Source organism: Cibotium barometz, chromosome 2, assembly GCF_041138505.1.
Source record: "Cibotium barometz isolate CiBa-2024 chromosome 2, ASM4113850v1, whole genome shotgun sequence".
NCBI lineage: Eukaryota > Viridiplantae > Streptophyta > Polypodiopsida > Cyatheales > Cibotiaceae > Cibotium > Cibotium barometz.
The window spans coordinates 25,882,202-25,906,184 of record NC_141047.1 but is presented as its reverse complement, the minus strand read 5'-3'; the positions used below and the strand labels follow the sequence as shown (position 1 = coordinate 25,906,184).

Genomic DNA, 23,983 nt, shown 5'->3' with positions numbered 1-23,983 from the left:
AAACCCTAGCACCCAAACTGATCACATGGAATGACCTAAACACACATGATGTAGCTGAGCCTTTAGCTTTGAAGAATGAGCATATGAGAAACACACACTTAGGAAAGAAGATGGGAGGAACGGAGGGATTTTGCAATGTTTTTAATAGCATTCACTCATTAGTAAACAATTAGCTTTTGCCTCTAGTACGACATTGCAGTAGCTATATTTTGGAAGGAGATACAATTTATATGCATGCTTGGTGTGCTCTGTGTGTGTGTGCACATGAGAGAGAGAGAGAGAGAGAGAGAGAGAGAGAGAGAGAGAGAGAGAGAGAGAGAGAGTCACATGTGCTGAAAGAAGTGAATTTGATGAGAGTATTGAGCACATAAACATGAGAAGTGAGCGCATAAACATGAGAGAGAGAGAGAGAGAGAGAGAGAGAGAGAGAGAGAGAGAGAGAGAGTCACATGTGCTGAAAGAAGTGAATTTGATGAGAGTATTGAGCGCATAAACATGAGAAGTGAGAGCTATGGTGGGTGGAAGATGGAAAAATAGTATCAACACTAATGAAGATAATCAAGATATGAATCAAGTCTAGTCACATACAATTTGCATTATGAGAATTTTTGAGAAATATGGTGCCATGGAGGAAAGTATGGAGTGAGATCAAAAGATGCAGCAACACAATAGTAGGCGGCATCAGAGAAGAAGTCGTAAACCACGTAAAATTTTAGAGATAAGATTTAGTTTTATCTCTGGTGTAAAGGATCCCTCTTTAAGAGTCTATTCATATGGAAACCATTTAAGCCATCGTTGAACATAGATTTTGTACATGCACCAACATGGACATCATTGGCATCATGTGGATCACAATCTTTGACATCGATATCATCATCAACATGTGTGCCGGCTCAAACATCACCAATGCAATCTTCATCAATAAAAAAATGTTCTCATAAAAAGTGTATTACTATTGTAAAAGTGGCCAATATGAGCACACAAGAGGAAGTCTTAAACTGAAGAGAAAAGTCTTTGTAAAAACACTGCAACCAAATGAGTATGCGAGTGTGCAAAATTTTTTTTTAAAGGGAGCATCAAGTAAACATCAACAAAGCAACAAAGAAGCTTCCAACCACTACCCATCTCTTAAACAAACGCTTTTTTTTTAAAGAATCCTACTTCCTACAAAAAGTGCTTGTAACTACCCTCTAGCACTAATGATGTAGCCAAGGTAGAAGAAATAGCCAAAATTTGTAATCCTACTCTTAGAAGAGACCTCTAGACCTCAAAGATAGGTCAAGTCTCTATCAAGGGAGGGCCTCACTCTTAGAGATGACCTCTAGGCCTCAAAGATAGGTCAAGTCACCATCAAGGGGAGGAAGTGCTAAAGTAGCACATGTGAGGCAAAGTTGCTCACAACACAAGGGAATGTAGAAAGTGAAAAGTCAAACAACATTTTGTAAAACCTCGATGGAGCACAAGTATGGAGTGTGAGAAGGCATCACCAAGTGGGAATTATCCCACATGCAAGAGAAAAGCTAAGTTGTACTGTCCTCGTATAAAAGGAGGACATTTCAAGCAATGGAATACAAGCACAACATCTCAAGTCTTTTTATGAGCACAAGTTTCCATCTTGTAACCTAACTAAACTTAAGTATAAACTTAATTATTAGCACACACTCATCACCAATGAGTCTCCTTCATTTCTATCCACCTTGGATTAGCAATGTCATTAGATCATATTAGTGTGTGATTAGGATGTATAGTTAGGAGAGCTCGATCCATAGTTTCAACATGGTATCAACGCTTAAGCCTAGCTCTTCTAATCTACTTTAGTTCATTATTAGCATTGGATTAAGCTTAAGTTAGAGAGTACATTAGACGGTTTTCCAAATTAGGATTGCAGTCCTTTTTTCATCATAGCTCCCCTCCTTGCTGCCTTTGAGATTAGAGAAAGAGTTCCTCATCTGTACATTCTCAAGCTATAGCACTAACTTGGTGTAGCTTCAAGCCATATCATAGTGGACTCTCTTTAGACATTAGGGAGGTAGAAAGAGAGAGAGATAATGAGAGAGTTGAGGAGGAGTTTTGTTCAGTGTACCATTCGGTGCATCAACTTTCTCTCCCACCTGATGTAACAGCAAAGAACTCCATCAAGTGCGTGCAAGCAGCGCACAAAAGAAAACGGTGAGCAGTCGTGCCTCTATAGCACGCAGAAAGAGTAGATCTGAGAGACAATTGGCAGTAGTAGATCCGAGAGACAAGTCCATAGCAGAGCAACTAAACAAGCAGTAGGAAACTGCCATTGCGAGACTCGGATAGCATGTTAATCACCTAGTAGGCAGCGCAATATAATACAACATATAAAGCAAGGGGAAGAAATCTGCGTGACGGGCACTAGAGAGAGAAGCAGTAGCTCATGTACAACAAAATTGACGAGCGAAGAGAGTAGCTGATGCACTTTGAGTAGCATCGCCAACAGCCACACAGTACCACTAGTAGTCGTGTAGCATGCAAGAAGTGTTAAAACCCTAACATCTCTCTAGATAATGTTTGTGCATAAAATTCATAAAGCAGGCATAAACTCATCCACCCAACCACCCCCGAGCCCAAGGGATGCACACATGAATTACAATGAAGTACCTCATAGCTTAACCTTGATGTCCCATACCATCAAGAGATATGACTTCATTCCAGCAACATATAGCTCTAGTGTGAAATGGTAGGTGAGTAGATACAATCCCCTACACAAGAGAACATCCCTTGAGTGTGCTCCATGCCCCTATTATATAGGAGGGCCCTCAAGTGACTCTTCACTCTCCATTTCCCATGTGTGACCCTTGGATGCCTGACCCTAACCTCAACCCTTAAGGTTAGCCCTAACTCGTGCTGCACTAAAGCTTGTTCCCATGCTCACAAGCCTAATGTGGGTTAGCCTCCTCAGATTGCGGCGGATGATCAGAGGAACTCATACTCACGGTAGTTTTCTTGATGTAAACCATTCGGGAAAAAAGGAGGAATACATGGCATTATAAACGGCAGGAACCATGGATCCATCGACAGCCCGATGTGCCCACATCTGCACAGGGAATTATCGGTGTCCCGAGTTACCTATATCAACATAGGGAGTCACCAACGTCTCGATGAATCACATATGTACATCCATAAACCATCAGGTGGATTGTATAAATCACCTAAAGGATGGAACTAGAGAAACAAATGCCAACAAAGGAATCCTTAATCCGAACACAACAAGATAAACTCATTGAACTCTAAAGAAAAAGATTTCAAGAAGTGAAAATGCCGACGAGATTACACTCATCAAAACATGCAAGCTATAGATAAAAGAAGTTTATCTATAGAATGACTACACTACAACTTCAAGTGAAGTCAAAAAAATGAGATTGTCTTTGAATGTTGAGGTCAACATGCCAAGTAATGTTAACAAGGCAATAATCTTGAGCCCAAATTATCTGATAAAATAATATATGCAAGGAATCGCTAGCGTCCCATACCACCCATACATTTCTTACCAATTTGGAACTCCCTACTATGTTGTCTAGGAAATATGAATAAAATCCTGCATAAAAGGAATGAGATGGACTTATCCTAGACTTTCACATACTAAAACATGTCTCTATATACTTGAGACCACATCAAGGAATAACTCTTTCCGAGTACATCATTAAAAAACAATTTGAATTATTGGTGCCTTTCTAATGATAACTACCCAATAAGCATAATAAAGGTAGGGTAGAAAAATAACAATTCACCTAGATACATAAGCAACTAAGTATCTAAGTTGGAATATGTACAAGAGTACAAGGAACACACTCCAAAATTACGTGCAAAAATGAAGGCAAACCCTACCTTCAAAGCACATGATATTATCTAAAAGATCAAAAGATCCTCATAAAACCATGGATAGAAGCATAGAAGCACCTCGAATCCATGAAAATCATAGTTGATCATAAAAATCAATGCATGCCAACTAATGGTCATTAATTATGCCAAAAGAAGCATTAAAATTGGTGGCCAACTCATCAATCCGGAGTATATGAACGTGGTGTTGTTCAAACAAAACTCCAAAGTAAGAAAGTGAAACACATGTGTGTAGCACTCATTCAAAACCCCTAGACACAATTGATCTAGGTAGAACCTGATGAGTCCATATAAAACTTGGAAACCATCCAATAAAATCCACCAAAACAACTAGATCAACTAACCCATGATAGAATTTGTCTTAGGCTTAGGAAATTAAGCATAGACCACACTTAAACATTCCACCAAACCTATCTTATGGCATTCCAAACCTATATTTTTCCAAAAAAAATTAGCAAATAAATTTTTCAAAATACCATTGATATTCTAAAAATACCAATTTCTAGGATCTAAAAATATTTTCTAGAATATTCCTAATTTCTCATGAGAATCCCATCATTCACAAAATTTCCAATTCCGCTCGACAATTCTCAAATCCAATAAAAATTTATAATTTTAATGGATTTTCTAATTTTTTGGGTAAAAAATAGATTTATAAAGGAATTTGAATGATCACTGGTGCCCGAATGGACACACCACATGCCAATCACCAATCCCAGATTTTCTAAAAATTTTAAAAAACCTTTGTCAAATTTTCTACTAATTTCCAAGAATTTTTTGAAAATTTTAATTTACCTCAAACTCATTAGAATGCGAATGGTCCCAAAATTTCAGAATCCCAATGGTCTTCCCAGAATTTTTTAATGGGGGTGGCTTTTTTTTGCCAGGCGGCCAGCAAGCCCCCCCCCTCCCCATGTTGCGAAAAGTGTGAGAGAGAGAGGAGGAGAGCTCCTCTCTCCTCCCCTTCTTCTCCATTCCAACCTTCTCTCTCTCTCTCCACCCCCTCCTTCTCTGTTAACAGAGAGGAGGAAATATGAATAAAATCCTGCATAAAAGGAATGAGATGGACTTATCCTAGACTTTCACATACTAAAACATGTCTCTATATACTTGAGACCACATCAAGGAATAACTCTTTCCGAGTACATCATTAGAAAACAATTTGAATTATTGGTGCCTTTCTAATGATAACTACCCAATAAGCATAATAAAGCTAGGGTAGAAAAATAACAATTCACCTAGATACATAAGCAACTAAGTATCTAAGTTGGAATATGTACAAGAGTACAAGGAACATACTCCAAAATTACGTGAAAAAATGAAGGCAAACCCTACCTTCAAAGCACATGATATTATCTAAAAGATCAAAAGATCCTCATAAAACCATGGATAGAAGCATAGAAGCACCTCGAATCCATGAAAATCATAGTTGATCAATAAAAATCAATGCATGCCAACTAATGGTCAGTAATTATGCCAAAAGAAGCATTAAAATTGGTGGGGCCAACTCATCAATCCGGAGTATATGAAGGTGGTGTTATTCAAACAAAACTCCAAAGTAAGAAAGTGAAACACATGTGTGTAGCACTCATTCAAAACCCCTAGACACAATTGATCTAGGCAGAACCTGATGAGTCCATATAAACTTGGAAACCATCCAATAAAATCCACCAAAACAACTAGATCAACTAACCCATGATAGAATTTGTCTTAGGCTTAGGAAATTAAGCATAGACCACACTTAAACATTCCACCAAACCTATCTTATGGCATTCCAAACGTATATTTTTCCCAAAAAAAAATTAGCAAATAAAATTTCCAAAATACCATTGATATTCTAAAAATACCAATTTCTAGGATCTCTAAAAATATTTTCTAGAATATTCCTAATTTCTCCTGAGAATCCCATCATTCACAAAATTTCCAATTCTGCTCGACAATTCTCAAATCCAATAAAAATTTATAATTTTAATGGATTTTCTAATTTTTTGGGTAAAGAATAGATTTATAAAGGAATTTGAATGATCACTGGTGCCCAAATGGACACACCACATGCCAATCACCAATCCCATATTTTCCAAAAAAATTTAAAAAACCTTTGTCAAATTTTCTACTAATTTCCAAGAATTTTTAAAAAAAATTTAATTTACCTCAAACTCATTAGAATGCGAATGGTCCAAAAATTTCAAAATCCCAATGGTCTTCCCAGAATATGGAAAGCCAACATTTTTGGGAAAATGAAAAGACAAAAAAAATCAGAATGTGAAAGGTCAAAAGTTTTCAGAATCCGAAAGGTCAAAAGATCCCCGAAATTCGGAAGGTCAATAGGTTTTATAGAAATCAAAAAGCCAAAAGACCCCAAGAGAAAAAAAAATCAAAAAATTTCAGAGAAGATTTTTTTAAAATCTCTTATCATCACCTCTATTCACATCACATCCATCCATCCATTCATTCACATCTATCTGATTCACATCAGATCTATTCCCCTCACAACTCATCACCTCTATTCACATCACATCCATCCATCCATTCATTCACATCCATTTGATTCACATCACATCTCATCAAATCTACTCACCTCACATCTCATCACCTCTATTCACATCACATCCATCCATCCATTCATTCACATCTATCTGATTCACATCACATCTCATCACACATCTCATCACCTCTATTCACATCACATCCATCCATCCATTTATTCACATCCATTTGATTCACATCACATCTAATCACATCTATTCACCTCACATCTCATCACATCCATCCATCCATTCATTCACATCCATCTGATTCACATCACATCTCATCACATCTATTCACCTCACATCTCACATCACCTCTATTCACATCACATCCATCCATCCATTCATTCACATATATCTGATTCACATTCACATCTATCTGATTCACATCACATCTCATCACATCTATTCACCTCACATTCTCATCACCTCTATTCACATCACATCCATCCATCCATTCATTCACATCCATCCGATTCACATCACATCTCATCACATTTATTCACCTCACATCTCATCACCTCTATTCACATCACATCACATCCATCCATTCATTCACATCTATATGATTCACATCACATCTATTCACATCACATCCATCCATTCATTCATTCACATCTATATGATTCACATCACATCTATTCACATCTATTCATCTCACATTCTCATCACCTCTATTCACATCACATCCATCACCTCTATTCACATCACATCCATCCATCCATTCATTCACATCTATCTGATTCACATCACATCTCATCACATCTATTCACCTCACATCTCATCACCTCTATTCACATCACATCCATCCATCCATTCATTCACATCCATCTGATTCACATCACATCTATTCACCTCACATCTCATCACCTCTATTCACATCACATCCATCCATCCATTCATTCACATCCATCTGATTCACATCACATCTATTCAACTCACATCTCATCACCTCTATTCACATCACATCCATCCATCCATTCATTCACATCCATCTGATTCACATCACATCTATTCACCTCACATCTCATCACCTCTATTCACATCACATCCATCCATCCATTCATTCACATCTATCTGATTCACATCACATCTCAACACATCTATTCACCTCACATTCTCATCACCTCTATTCACATCACATCCATCCATCCATTCATTTACATCTATCTGATTCTCATCACATCTATTCTCCTCACATTCTCATCACCTCTATTCACATCACATCCATCCATCCATTCATTCACATCTATTTGATTCACATCACATCTCATCACATCTATTCACCTCACATCTCATCACCTCTATTCACATCACATCCATCAATCCATTTATTCACATCCATCTGATTCACATCACATCTCATCACCTCTATTCACATCACATCCATCCATCCATTCATTCACATCACATCTATTCACATCACATCCATCCATCCATTCATTCACATCTATCTGATTCACATCACATCTCATCACATATATTCACCTCACATTCTCATCACCTCTATTCAAATCACATCCATCCATCCATTCATTCACATCTATTTGATTCACATCACATCTCATCACATCTATTCACCTCACATTCTCATAACCTCTATTCACCTCACATTCTCATCACCTCTATTCACATCACATCCATCCATCCATTCATTCACATCCATGTGATTCACATCACATCTCATCACATCTATTCACCTCACATCTATTCACCTCACATCTCATCACCTCTATTCACATCACATCCATCCATCCATTCATTCACATCTATCTGATTCACATCACATCTGATTCACATCACATCTCATCACATCTATTCACCTCACATTCTCATCACCTCTATTCACATCACATCCATCCATCCATTCATTCACATCTATCTGATTTACATCACATCTCATCACATCTACTCACCTCACATTCTCATCACCTCTATTCACATCTATTCATAGAATTTAAACATAGAACTTAAGAGAATTCTAATTTTGATATAAAAATTCTTTATGCATCTATTTATGCATAAAAATCAATTTTAATGGGAATAACACTTTTGAAATAAAAATAATTCCTTTATGCATCTTTCTATGCATAAAAATCAATTTTAATGAGAATAACACTTTTGAAATAAAAATAATTCCTTTATGCATCTTTCAATGCAAAAAAATGAATTTTAATGAGAATAACACTTTTGAAATAAAAATAATTCCTTTATGCATCTTTCTATGCATAAAAATCAATTTTAATGAGAATAACACTTTTGAAATAAAAATAATTCCTTTATGCATCTTTCTATGCATAAAAATCAATTTTAATTAGAATAACACTTTTGAAATAAAAATAATTCTTTTATGTATCTTTCTATGCATAAAAATCAATTTTAATAATTAATATCAGTGATATCCATGCATATTCATAGGTGAATATGTACATGGAGTAATCAGAATATTTCTTTTAGATGCAAAAATGGTGGGAATTACTCTTTTGGAATAACATAAAAATAAACTTTCTTTTCCATAAAATTCTGGAAAATTTTGCCATAACCTCCTTTGTATGATTGACCATTTCTCATTTTTATCATTCTTTAGTTAACTTAAATTAACCCAAATTAGATTCATAGAACTCTAATCTACATAATTTTCTAAATTCAAGAGAGTAAATAATAAAAAGAGTTTAATTAATCCTTTAGTTAATCTTTCTAGGATTAAGAAAGGCTGAAATGTAAAGAAGAGAAGGGGGTGGCCTTTTCATCAAGGCATAGCATTTGAATTTAATTCAATTTACTGTAAAACATAAAAATCAAGAAAACCATAGATTTAAAATTAAACAAGTAAGAAAATTAACTTACATAGAGCTTGTAAGCTCTCCTTTGGCTTGAGGGATTGAGGGTTCTACTCTTGTTTGAAGTAAGGGTGGCCACCAATTCACTTTGGAGAGGATTAGGCCAAAAATAATTGAATTATTAAAAAATTCAATGTAAATGGCTCAGGACAGGAGCAGAGTAACAGTGCATAAACACCATTAAGCTTTTACAAAGGGGGAGGCTTCTATTTATAGGAAAAAGTGAGCCTCTAACCAAGCAAACTGATTCTAGAATTTTTCAGATCATTTTGGTCAATTTTTTACCATTTTTGGGTCAGTTTAGCTTACTTTTTGGATCTAGTTGAAACAGGAGAGAGGAGAGATGAAAATATCTCATTATTTTTTAGTTTAAAACTCCTCCACACATGTGAAATAGGTGCCTCCTTCATGAGGGGAGATCCCCACACTAAGGTGTCAAAAATGCATCATTTCCTCTAAATATCTCTTAATTTATAACTAATAAACCTTGTACTCAGTCAACTCTTCATCTTATGTGAGAATTTACTCATTTTTGGGGGTTTTTCTATTATTCTTTAATTTATCTCCTCCCTACGTTTGGATTAATCTTATTGGTCCATAGGAAAGTTAATTGGACCATAATCCAAATTTTTTTAAAAATCTGGGCCCTTAGGCTAAGGTTCTTTTACCTATTTTCAATTAATTCCAATTGCACATTGGAAAGTTCTTTTTGAATTTTTGTTTCACGGAAACCATTTTAGACACTAGGAGGATTTTTATATCCAAAAATATCTCAATTTTGAATTACCTCCCTCTAGACATTTTCTCTCTCCAGGCCAAAACAGGATCTTTCTTTTATTTCAGAGAGGGGAATAATTATAAGATCAGAAGGGGAGGTTCTTATACCTGCACATCTCAAAAGCTTGAGGGAGGGATCTTACAGGGATTGAGAACAAGAAAGTTATTGAGAGAAATTGGAAGAAACCATAAAATTTGATTTTACCTCCAAGTTTGGCTTGATTCTCTAATTGCAATGAAGTCCCCTAATCATTTTGAAAGCTTCTCAAGCTTGAGAGGGATTGAGAAGAAGAAAGTTATTAAGAGAAATTTAAAAAAACCATAAATTTGATTTTACCTCCAAGTTTAGCTTGATTCTCTAATTGTAATAGTGAAGCTCCCGACCAATCAATTGGTCCACCAAGAGGAGAATTGCAACTCTAAGAGTTGTTGTAGAGAGAGAGAGAGCTCCAAGCTCCCAAAGAGAGAGAAAAATTTAAGGGATAATAAAAAATATGACTATTTTAATATAATACTGGCATGGTATAGCTCCAATATTAAATTATAAATGAATGAGGGTCTATTTATAGGTGAGGGAGGCCACTAAACAAGTCCAATTGGGTTCTAGAATTTTCTAGGTTCAGTTTGACTCAATTTGGACAAGATTTGGACCAGTTTGGCTCGCTTTTTTATTTGGTTTGATCCAGGAGAGAGGAGAGATAAAAATATCATAATTTTTTTGAATTAAAAACCCTTCCACACATGTGAAAGATGCGCCTACCTCAAGAGTCCCCCTTTCCTTACCAAGGTGTAATGCATCATTATTCTAAATTTTCTTATTTTTTTAGTAATATCTCATAATTTTTAACTAATAAACCTTGTACTCAGTCAACTCTTTATCTTATGTGAGCATTTACTCAATTTTGGGTATTTTCTTTTATTCTTTGGATTTATCTCATCCCAACACTTGGATTAATCCAGTTGGCCCATTGGAACCTTAATTAGACCATAATCTAAAAATTTTCGAAAATGTAGACCCTTAGACTAAGGTCCCTTATACCATTTTTTATTAATTCTTAATGCACATTGGAAGGTTCATTTTTAACTTCTGTTTCAGGGGAATCCATTTTAGACACTAGGAGGATTTTTATATCCAAAGATATCTCAATTTTGGATTATCTCTCTCTAGATATTTTCTCTCTCTAGACATTTTCTCTCCCTAGGCCAAAACAGGGTAAAACAAGATCTTTCTTCTATTTCAGAGAGGGGGATAATTACAAGAACAAAAGGGGAGGTTCTTACATCTTTACACCTCAAAAGCTGGAGGGAGGAATCTTACATGACAGACAAGATTACACTTCCCAAGTTCAAAGGGGTGAACACAACACAGAGGAATTGGAAGAATGGACTAGCAAGATGGAGATGTTCTTTGCATTGTACCCCCGTGAGAAAGAAGACAAAGTATAATTTTTCGTGTTTCATTTGGAAGATTATGCTCATTCATGGTGGCGGTTTACTCAACATGAAGGTTTGCATTTTGACACTTGGGAAAGCATTCAAAGATGCCATGCTTCAAAACTTCACATCTCCATTGGAACGGGCTCAATTGGTGGGACAATGGTATGACTTGGAGCAAAAGGGAAGTTCAGTCAAGGAATATAGAAATCAATTTAGGAAGCTTTCCATGTTTGTTGGAGGAATGAATGAATACAACAAAATGGTGAAGTACATACATGGAATGCAGTCCTCACTTGGAGCTGATGTGAAGGCTCAAAGACCTCAAACTTTGCAAGAGGCCATGTATTATGCGGAGGTCTTTGAATCTAAGTATAAGGGGAATGTTGCAAATAGATGGAATGTGGGAGAAACTAAGCCATCTACTTTCAGTCCAAATGCAGTAAAATGGCCAACTTCTACCTCTTCAACACCTTATGTACCTTGTGCAAGCTTCACTCCAACTTCTACTCCCATACAACGATATCCTAGTGTGTATGCACAGCCAAGAAGGGTAGATTCTCAATGGATTTTAAGCACATGAAAATGTGGTTCATGCATTAAGACAAAGAGTTATGCTTGGATGGAATTTGTAGCCATGCTTTAACCTTGGTGTCCATGAAGCAAATGAAGAGAGAGTTGAAGAGTTTATGCCTTGTTTACATGCTACAACTCACTCGTCACTCAAGAACAGGACAATGGACTGCAAATACATGATAAAGAGATGGATGCCTTGTTGCAAGAGTACAAAGATGTCTTTGAAGCACCCAAATGCTTGCCACCTACTAGAGAAGTTGATCATGCCATAGAGCTTGAGAAGGATGCAAAACCAGTCAATAAGCCTCCTTATAGGTATTCGAAGGTTGAGCGGGAAGAGGTGAGCTTTTGGAAATGGGATTCATACAACCAAGCCAATCACCTTTCGCCTCACCGGTTTTGTTGGTGGAAGAAGAAGTATGGATCTTATAGAATGTCCATCGATTATAGGGATTTTAATAAGATCACTATAAAGAATCGATATCCCATTCCAAGGATTGATGATTTACTTGATGAATGGAAAGGAGAAAAATACTTCTCCAAGATAGATCTCAAGTCCGGGTATCATCAAATAAGGATGAAATATGGTGATGAGTTGAAGACGACATTCCAGACTGAACGGGGTCTATTTCAATTCATGGTTATGCCTTTTGGATTATCAAATGCCCCGGCCACATTTCAAGCTCTCATGAAAAAAGTTTTGAAGCCATTCCTCTACAAATCAGTTTTGGTCTTCTTTGATGACATACTTATGTATAGCAAGTCAAGGGAAGAGCACTTGATGCATGTGTTGGTCTTCTTTGATGACATACTTATGTATAGCAAGTCAAGGGAAGAGCACTTGATGCATGTGGAGCAAGTGTTGGAGGTATTGAGGGAGCACAAGTTGTTTGCCAAGCAAAGCAAGTGCACCTTTATGTCACAAGAAGTGGAATACTAGGGTCACATTGTGAGCAATGATGGTATTAAGATGGATCCCAAGAAGATACAATGTGTGAAAGAGTGGCCTACACCATCTAACACTACTCAATTGAGGGGATTTTTGGGATTATCATCCTTCTATCTGAGGTTTATACGCCATTATGCTCACATGGCAGCCCCACTTACCGATAGGCTTAAGAAGGAAGCATTTTTTTGGGATGTCGTGGCCGATAAGAGCTTTCAAGAGCTCAAGCAAGCACTCATTTCATCTCCAATATTGGTTTGCCCTAATTTTTCTAAGCCTTTCACTATACGGGCTGATGGCAAGTGGGAGAGGAATTGGTGCCATGCTATATCAAGAACATAGGGTAGTTGCTTATGAGAGTAGAAAGCGCACCGAGAAGAAGAGGGAGCTTCATGTGTATGATCAAGAAATGTTGGCCATTTTGCATGCCAAGAAATGGCATCACTAATTGTATGGTGGGACCGATCATCGAGTACTCCAATTTTTTCTCACCCAACAAAACCTTTCTCCCAAGCAAAAGAGATGGCTTGCTACCTTACAAAATTATGATTTCGAGATCTCTTACATGGTGGGAAAGGATAATGTTGTGGTGGATGCACTTTCTAGGATGTGGGCTTGCACTCTACATGCTATTTTGGAGGTGCATTATGATTGGATTCCTGAGATACAAGAGGAGTATTTGGTGGATGACATGGCTAGTCCAATGTTTCAGAAATTACAGCAAGGGTTATATGATGAATATCCACATTTTGAGGTACGTAATGGATTGCTTTGGTAGCTTTGGTACAAAGGAAAGATCTATTTGGTTCCTCACTCATCCTTCAAGCATGGCTGCCAGTGCAGACATTCAGGAAGGTTGGCAAAGGTGAAAGCTGGCGAGGAGACAAAGGATAGTGGCCGCCTTGTGATCCACGGGGTGTGACTGAGAAAGAGACGCCTGGCTGAGGCGCCTGTAGAGACAGGCTCGTTTGTTTGAGGTCCCAGGCGTAAGGGGTTGTCGCCTAGAGCGAGGTAGCTAGTGATTTTACATCTACGAGAGCTGGCTGGAGACTTCTGAAGACAAGCGAAGGTGCGTGAAGCAGCGTAGTTGCCGCCTTATGGTGAGACGGGCTGGTGATAGCTGCAGTGGAAGAGTTGCAGGCGAGAGGGCTGGTCATTCTGAGGGAGCCGCCTAGCAGTGAGCAGCTGGGCGTGTGCAGTGAAAAAGACAGGAGAGAGCCTTAGAAGAGGCTGTGTGAAGAGGCGTAGCTGGGAGCTACAGCGAGCAGACACACAAAGAAGGTTGAAGCCGCCTCGTGGAGATAAAAACGTGCTGGTGAGTCTGCAGGCGCCAAAGGAGTGGTGGCCGCCTGGTCGATGAAGGGTCGCCTTAACAGTGACTAGGTGTAGAGGCTAGAGAGCTGTGGAGTGGTTGCGTGTGTGAAGCACTGGGTGTGTGAGGCGAGAAGACAACTGGGGGAGCCGCCTAGGAGATGTTACTGCGGCTAGTGGCTAGTAGCAACAGATAGGTGGGGGTGGCTAAAGCAAGCAGAGAGTTCCAGCCAAGAAGTGGTCAGCGAATATCGTGTTTGCTCATAGGTGCACGGCGAGCATTCCACAGGTTCTTTGTACCCAGCCTAATGTGGTAATCTTGTGCCTTCTTTGTACACAACGCCTTATATATATTCATACTGTTGTGGTTATACTGAGAAGAGGATTTCTTCCACCAAAAATGGTGTCCGATGCTGACCACGCCAGAGAGATGGTGTGTGTGTGTGTTTGATTGGTGTGCACGGGTGTGCGTGTGGGAGTAAGCATGAGTGTGTGCCATGACTGGACAAGCTGGGCATCAGTGAGCCGGGTGTGTGCATTGATGTGTACTCGGGAAAGTCTGTAGAAGAGTGCAGTGAAGAGAGTGGATTGGTGAATCAAGTGAATGGGTATCTGTGTGAGTTCAATTTTGGATGGCAACCTGTGTGGGCTCTTGTCTATGTGTTTAATGTGAAGGAGTGATTTTGTGGGTGGTTTGGGAAGGGTGAAGTGTGAAGATTGAACTGTGTTGTGTTGGGGATTGTGGTGCCCCATTGTCTATGGTTTCGGCTGTTGCAGGAGAGGATACGTTGAGCCACCGAGCTCCGACCTCAATGACCTGGCCATTCCCATAGGTTGAGAGTGATTTCTGTTTCCAGCATTGTGCTGGTGGTGCCCCTTGTGTTTGTTGTGTCTTCCAAGGCTGCTGGGTAGGTAGCTATAGAGGCATTTCTTCTTTTCCCAGCCTCCCGACAGCGGGTTATTTGGGAGTGTTCAAGAATTATGATAAGACACAGAAGAATTTCTTTTGGAAAGGACTTTGGAAGGACGTGCATGACTATGTGCAAAAGTGTTTGCCTTGCCAACAAAACAAGGATCCAAATCAATTGCCGGGTGGATTGTTGCAACCATTGCCTATTCCGGAAGGAAAGTGGACCCACATAGCCATGGATTTCATCACCGGGCTGCCCACTATTAAGCAAGGGTGGAATAGCATCTATGTGGTACTGTATAGACTAACAAAGGCGGCTCATTTCATACCCACAAAGGTGCAATATACAGCTTCTATGGTGGCTCAACAATTTATGGAGCATGTGTTTAGGTTGCATGGAATGCCAAAGCAAGTGGTGAGAAATAGGGATGTCAAGTTCATGAGCTATTTTTGGAAGAGTGTCTGTGATTCCATGGGGACTACACTCACTCCAAGTACAGCCTATCATCCACAAATGGATGGCCAAACCGAGAGGGCGAACAAGTGGCTTGAAATCTATTTGAGACACTATTGTTATGACACCCAATCTTCATGGGATAAATGGCTGCACTTAGCTTAATTTTGCCATAACAATACCTATCACATGAGTATTGGTATGTCTCCATTTGAAGCCATGTATGGGTATAAGGTGCATGTGCCTTCCATTGCATTCAATGAGAAAAAGGTGAATCCTCAAGCCAAAGAGGAGATTGAGAAGATCTGTGCAATATTGCAAAGGTGCAAGGATAACATGGCTAAGGCACAAAACCAAATGAAGCAATATGCCGATGAATCGAGGAAGCATGTAGAGTTCAAGGAAGGGGATTATGTATTCCTAAGAATCCCTAAGTCAAGGTATGCTTCGTTGAAGGGAGACACCAATACAAAGCTTGCTCATCGCTTTTATGGATCATACAAGGTGTTGAGAAGGATTGGTGAAGTAGCCTATCAATTGTTGTTACCTTCTACCACAAGGATCCACAATGTGTTTCATGTGTCACATTTGAAGAAGTATATGGGTCCTCAATTGGAAGTAATGGATGAAGAGGGAATGATTTAATATAGGGCGGAGAAGGTGATTGGAATGAGGGAAAGACACCTTCGTATAATGAAGTACCTTGTGAAGTGGAGAGGCTTGCCTAATGAAGAAGCTTCTTGGCAGTCCGAAGGCTTCATGAAAGACTATCCGGAGCTTCTACAAGCAATGAATCAAAGTGGATGAAGTGTACAACTGTTTGGTATTTTTGGACACCTATTTGCATGGATTTGGATGATGATATGAAGGATGCCATTGCTGTAAATTTACTGTATGGACAGCCATGGTCATTGGTATACTTCACTACTCATTAATCAAGTTTAACAAGACTCTGTGGGCTTATGGATATCATAGAGGGCAGTCCATATGTACATCAAATAAGCAGGCATCTCTATGTGGAGTTTTCTTGTGTAAGGCTTTTTTGGAATTGCAACAAATGTACTTACACATTCATGATGAGGGAAGTCAAGATGAATTCATACAGCCCATACATTACTCCATACATGGTTTCGAGGACGAAACCTTTGGGTGGGGATGGTTTGTAATGAAAGGGGCTTGAGTTTATACATAAGGAGAGGCTCATGGGAATGGTTATGGCTGGGCAAGTATGAGGCCTAATATTAATGAGTGTGAAACGGTGGACGAAACCTTTGGGTGGGGATGGTTTGTAATGAAAGGGGTTTGAGTTTATACATAAGGAGAGGCTCATGGGAATGGTTATGGCTGGGCAAGTATGAGGCCTAATATTAATGAGTGTGAAACGGTGGACAAGTATATAAGTGAATATTGTATTAGGGTCTTAACTCACTTTTGACTAATGAAATCTACTTCTTGGAGCTCCATGCTTCTATGGCTATGGTGGTACTCCCTTGAGTGCATGTGGTACTCCATCATGAGTGCATGTGGTACTCCATTATGAGTGCAATCTTTCTCTCTTTCTCTCACCATCATTATGAAAGGGGCTTGAGTTTGTACATAAGGAGAGGTTCATAGGCATGGTTATAGCTGGGCAAGTATGAGGCCCAATATTAAAATGAGTGTGAAACGGTGGGCAAGTATATAAGTGAATATTGTATTAGGGTCTTAACTCACTTTTGACTAATGAAATCATACTTTTTGGAGCTCCATGCTTCTATGGCTATGGTGGTATCCCCTTGAGTGCACGTGGTACTCCATCATGAGTACATGTGGTACTCCATTATGAGTGCAATCTTTCTCTCTTTCTCTCACCATTATTACAGAAAGGTTCGCGGGAGACACCACGTAAGAGGCGTTAGCTTTACCACTAGCCTGCTCTGCATTGGTTGGGGAAAGGCTAGAGCAAGTTGTCCAACGTTGTGGAGGCAATGCTCACGTGGCCGTTAACAACCGGCCCTAAACCAAGTGTGATATGCATGCATGTTTTCCCCCCTAACGATTACGCTCGGTCCAACACATACTCTGTCTCCCTTGCTTTTTTCTATCGCCTTGTTGGTACCCCTCACCATCAGAGTTGCCGCTCTGTCTCTCTCTCGCTTGCTGTCGCGCTCCCGAGCCGTAGCTCTCTATCATCGCGCTCTTGTTGTTGTGCCCTCCATGACTCCTTCCTATCTTTCTTTGTGGGCTATGCCTTGCCCACGACCTCTTCTTCCTCTTTGTCTCGGTTTCCCCCTGCTAGGCAGTACCCTCGCATGTTCACCACCCTTTCCCTGTTTGAAAAATCTTGGGACCCTATATTGAGCCCTCTTCCCATGCAACCCCAACCTTTCCCGCGCTATATTGGATAGCTTTTGGGAGAAAGCTATCCAAGTTGGTCTCTCTCCCGCGCACGCATAAACAATATAACACACACACACACACGTGCGCATATTTATTTTTGCATCCAAAGTAGAGGATATGCATTTGGAGTCTAGAGGATCTGTCCGGGCGGCCGTTGTGAACAGGCCCTAAAATGCAAGCTAAGGGCTATATAGAAGCCCAAGTGCTGCATAGAAGAGAACTTATGGAGTTTTGTCTCAGCAGGACGAAGATGGGAGGAGGCAAGGATGGATACGCGTACAAGGGTTCGGGCACGAACGCGCAGGGCAACCACTACTGCGCCCGCGACCATGGGCCTTCCGCGCCCAACCAGAACGCCTACCACTACTCCAACCAGAACGGCTCCTACTACTACTCCAACCCCAACGGCTCCACCTACTACAACAGCGGCAAGGGCTACGCCGTTTACAACCCACCTTGTTCATCATCCGCCCCCACCTTCTTCATCTACTCCAACCCCAACGGCTCCACCTACTACAACAGCGGCAAGGGTACGCCGTTTACAACCCACCTTCTTCATCATCCGCCCCCACCAAGAAGTGATTGCAGCTGCCTAAGGTGAGTCCTCCCTCCTCCCCTGTTTTTGTGTCCTTGCAGGACATGGCCTTCCTTTTTGCTGCATTGCCTGTTGCGTTCATGTCTACCTATTTTTTGACATGCTCGGTTCTCTCTCCTCTCGCGTTCACGAATTCCCACCCTTTGTATGACCAAGCAAGTCTGCAGGATATGGGTAGTCATGGGGCTTACCCCGTTTTTGGCCCCCCAACATCTATGTCGATTGGTTCTAATGAGAAATGTTTCATGATTGTTGGATGGCTGTCATTTGCCCAACAAGTTGGGTAGGTTCTAACCGGTTGAGAAAGTGGATGGCTGCAGGTGAGAAGATGATGATTAGTGGGAGTCTTCTGAAGTTTTTGATACAGCTTGCTGATAGATCAGAAATGTAGCTTGGTCTTGGTTATAGGGATTGCTTCTTATGTGACAAAGTATGTATGGGTACATTGTAGTTGGCACTGACATTATCTCCTCAATGCAATGCTATGTCTTTGGTAATGCGACATGGTTCAGTGGTCACAATAGGTTTTGCAGTGCCCTATTTGTCTGATGCATTCTTATTGTGGTAATAAGACCAACACTCTTCACAAAACAAAAACAGTTCAGAGCAATAGGCCTTCTACACAAGTTCAGGAAGAGGACGAGGTAGAGGAGGCCGTGGACGCGGTCAAGGAGGTGGCTGAACAGGTAATCAGAATTATGGACAGCAGCAGCAGCAACAACAGTCCCAGAATACACAACAACAACAACAACAACACGCAGGTGGAAGAGGAAAATTCAGAGGCGGCAGGGGGAGTCAAAGAGGCCGTGGAAATTGGCAAAGGCAATATAATGATGCACGTGAATGCTATAATTGTGGTAAGCCTGGACATGTGCAGGCAGAATGTTATAAGAAGCAGGCTGACATGCAAAATGGGAAAGTGCAGCAAAACAACTATGCATCCTCAAGCAGAAATAATGAGGATAATGAAAGGTTGTTTGTTATGCAGCATGTCGTGAATGCCATGTGTGAAAATGTTGATGCAGCATAAACAGATGATGTATGGTATGTGGATTTAGGTGCTTCGAACCACATGACAAGTCATGGGAAGTGGTTCAAGGAGATGAAAAACCCGGAAAGACCAGGTTTTGTGGAAATAGGGGATGACACTGCTCATCTAATTGCCCATGTTGGAGATGTGCCATTGTCTATGCAGGATGGCAAAGTGAAGTATCTTGCAGATGTACTTCACGTTCCGAACATAATAAAAAATCTGGTTTCAGTTGGCCAGATGATTGAGCAGGGTTTGCAGGTTCAGTTTAACCCTAATGGTTGTTATGTTGAAGACTTTAAAGACAAGTGCAGGTTGGTTGCAAAAGGCAACAGAGTGGGCAGAATGTTTACGTTGAATGTAGACATGCCTAAAATGAGTGCTGCGATGTTTGCAAATGGTTCAGGGATTGTTGCAGACACGGACATTTGGCATAAAAGAATTGGACATGTGAATGTGCAGAGAATGAAGTCTATGCAGACTAAAGGAATTGTGACAGGGCTGCCAAAATTTAAAGTGGAAGGTATGCAGAGAGTATGTGAAGCATGCCAATTTGGGAAGCAAACAAAGCATGTGTTTCCACGTAACAGATATGTGAGCACAAATGCACTAGATGTTGTGCATTCAGATGTATGGGGTCCTACGAAGACCATGTCTATGGGAGGCTACAGGTATTATGTGACTTTCATTGATGACCACACAAGAAAAGTGTGGGTATATTTCATGAAGGAGAAGAGTGAGGTGTTCACTCACTTTCAGAATTTTTGTTTTGTGAAGAGTGTTGGTCTTATTACCACAAAGCATGGCTGTCTTTTTTTTTGTTTCAACTTCTACCCAATCCTCTCCACCCGGATCAAAAGGAAACTCTTGAGAAGGGTCAAGAGTAGGCTCTTCTATCACCTCATTTGCACAATCTTGAAATTCAACCTCATCCACATAATCCGATGGTACCTCTTCATCTTCAACCACCTCAAAGATCATGTTAGCTCTCACCTCCTTTGCATTGCAAACCTTTTCATACTCAGGACTCCATTTCTCTTTGCAAAGGAAGCAAACACCTTTCTTCCTCTTCTTCTTCATCTCCGCTTGTGACAATTGCTTTAACACTTTGCCTTGAAGGGAAGAAGATTTGGCATCACTCTTGAGAGGTGGTTTGTCCATAGAAACACTCCATTTCACATTTCTTGGCTGTCCATACACACTAGGATATCATTGTATGGGAGTAGAAGTTGGAGTGAAGCTTGCACGAGGTACATAAGGTGTTGAAGAGGTAGAAGTTGGCCATTTTACTACATTTGGACTGAAAGTAGATGGCTTAGTTTCTCCCACATTCCATCTATTTGCAACATTCCCCTTATACTTAGATTCAAAGACCTCCACATAATACATGGTCTCTTGCAAAGTTTGAGGTCTTTGAGCCTTCACATCAACTCCAAGTGAGGACTGCAATCCATGTATGTACTTCACCATTTTGTTGTATTCATTCATTCCTCCAACAAACATGGAAAGCTTCCTAAATTGGTTTCTATATTCCTTGACTGAACTTCCCTTTTGCTCCAAGTCATACCATTGTCCCACCAATTGAGCCCGTTCCAATGGAGATGTGAAGTTTTGAAACATGGCATCTTTAAATGCTTCCCAAGTGTCAAAATGCAAACCTTCATGTTGAGTAAACCGCCACCATGAATGGGCATAATCTTCCAAATGAAGCACGAAAAATTGTACTTTGTCTTCTTTCTCACTGGGGTACAATGCAAAGAACGTCTCCATCTTACTAGTCCATTCTTCCAATTCCTCCGTGAACTTGGGAAGTGTAATCTTGTCTTTCATGTAAGATTCCTCCCTCTAGCTTTTGAGGTGTAAAGATGTAAGAACCTCCCCTTCTGTTCTTGTAATTATTCCCCTCTCTGAAATAGAAGAAAGATCTTGTTTTACCCTGTTTTGGCCTAGAGAGAGAAAATATCTAGAGAGAGATAATCCAAAATTGAGATATAAAAATCCTCCTAGTGTCTAAAATGGATTCCCCTGAAATAGAAGTTAAAAATGAACCTTCCAATGTGCATTAGGAATTAATTGAAAATGGTATAAGGGACCTTAGTCTAAGGGTCTACATTTTCAGAAATTTTTAGATTATGGTCCAACTAAGGTTCCAATGGGCCAATTGGATTAATCCAAGTGTTAGGATGAGATAAATCCAAAGAATAAAAGAAAATACCCAAAATTGAGTAAATGCTCATATAAGATGAAGAGTTGACTGAGTACAAGTTTTATTAGTTAAAAATTATGAGATATTACAAGGGACTCTTGAGGTAGGCGCATCTTTCACATGTGTGGAAGGATTTTTAATTTAAAAAAATTGTGATATTTTTATCTCTCCTCTCTCCTGGATCAAACCAAATAAAAAAGCGAGCCAAACTGGTCCAAATCTTGTCCAAATTGAGTCAAACTGAACCAAGAAAATTCTAGAACCCAATTGGACTTGTTTAGTTTCCTCCCTCACCTATAAATAGACCCTCATTCATTTATAATTTAATATTGGAGCTATACCATGCCAATATTATATTAAAATAGTCATATTTTCTATTATCCCTTAAATTTTCCTCTCTTGGGAGCTTGGAGCTCTCTCTCTCTACAACAACTCTTGGAGTTGCTCTTCTCCTCTTGATGGACCAATTGATTGGTCGGGGGCTTCACTACAATTAGAGAACCAAGCTAAACTTGAAGGTAAAATTAAATTTATGGTTTTTTTAATAACTTTCTTCTTCTCAATCCCTCTCAAGCTTGAGAAGCTTTCAAAATGATTGTTTTAATTCAAATCAAGCTTTTCCTTAAAGTCTTAATGCTTAATTAAGAGAAAGTTAATCTTTATGCTTATTTGTAATGCTTTCTTTAAGTAAATCTCTCTCTCTAAAAGAATAGCCATCTCTATGGCTAAATCCCTTGAAAAAGGATGCTTCTCAATGATAGTCTCTTAATTCAAAGCTAAACTCTTGTATTTTTATGATTTTGTGTTAACAAAATAATGGTTAGATTATTTATAAGTAGTTAAAAACTACTTTGATTGATTCTAAATGAGAAATAGATTATCCTATCAATTTGGAAAAAGAGAAATAATGGAATTAGATTAATCTAGTGAGATAATCATAGTTATGTTTAATTTTATGGTTAAAATTATGATTTAAATTCATAGTTTGATTTTAAGCATAAAAGAGGAACTAATATCATATTTTCGTTACAAGCTTTTATTCTTTAGGAAAAATTTGAGAATTATCAATAATAGTAGCAGCGAAGCTATAGTAAAATTTTTAGAAAATAATACATATCTTATTTTTATGCATAATGCTAAAAGAGGACTTCCTACCATATTCTAGGATTCGACATCCTATGCAAAAAGAATGATTTTCAACATATTCATGAGAAATAATTTTTTTATAATTATGTACAATTAATTGATTATGAGAAAAGAGTAAATTTTGGTAAATTTATTTTTATACAAAAAGAGAAATTCCCATGATATTTGAGATCCAAGTAATTAAATGGTAAAAGAGGAATTTTTTGTAAATTTATTTTTATACAAAAAGAGGAATTCCCATGATATTTGAGATCCAAGTAATTAAATGGTAAAAGATGAACTTTTGGTAAAGGCCCTGTACCCAACTCCCTAGGCAACTTAACTAGCTTCAAAATAATTACCCTTATCACAATAACTACCTTAGTGGAAGCCTTCTAGACTCCTCTTATTTCAACTAATTGAGTTTCTTTGATGTTTCCAACAATAAACTAAGTGGTTCTATTCCTCCATCCCTCTCCCACTTTGATAAGACCTCATTTTATTAGAACAATCTTCTACGTGGCCAACCTCTCGATGCAACATGCTCACTTAATAAACCAAAGCATAGCAAGTCTAGCCTAGGGTTTAAAATAGGGAAATTGTGGTTTATATCATAGTGGCCTTATTGTACTAGGTAAGCTATTATATATGAAAGAAAGAAAGACCAAAACAATATTGTGAAGCACTCTCCTTAAAGTGATAAAGGTAGTAGAAAATGAGTAGAAAATCCAATTTGAAGCTTGCAAGAAAAAGCTTTGAGGGCATAAAAATTAAGGACACAAGCCCTATGGCTAAATCTAAGAATAAATTATTCACATAAGAGGTATCTTGTCACAACACTGATGAAAAAGGAAATCTTGAATTTATTGAGGTTGAGAATAGAAGGTTTGAGTTATAAAACCCTCTTTTGCTGAGATTTTGGGACAGTGAATCTTGGGAATTTCTTATAAAGAAATCTTGGAAGGAGGGTTAGCAGTGGTCATCAAGTGACTTAGGCTCATAAATCAT

The 23,983-nt window shown here is 39.0% G+C and overlaps 2 long non-coding RNA genes across 2 annotated transcripts in view; one reads left to right on the top strand and one right to left on the bottom strand.

Annotated features, from left to right (window-relative positions):
* LOC147640863 (uncharacterized) overlaps positions 1–23,983 on the bottom strand; it is an 81,696-nt gene that overhangs the window by 46,268 nt on the left and 11,445 nt on the right. The gene's annotated exons all lie outside the window — the stretch shown is intronic.
* LOC147640864 (uncharacterized) lies at positions 18,248–19,135 on the top strand. The gene is made up of 3 exons (XR_015267479.1): positions 18,248–18,474; positions 18,570–18,616; positions 18,935–19,135. It is a non-coding gene; the product is annotated as an uncharacterized LOC147640864 (long non-coding RNA).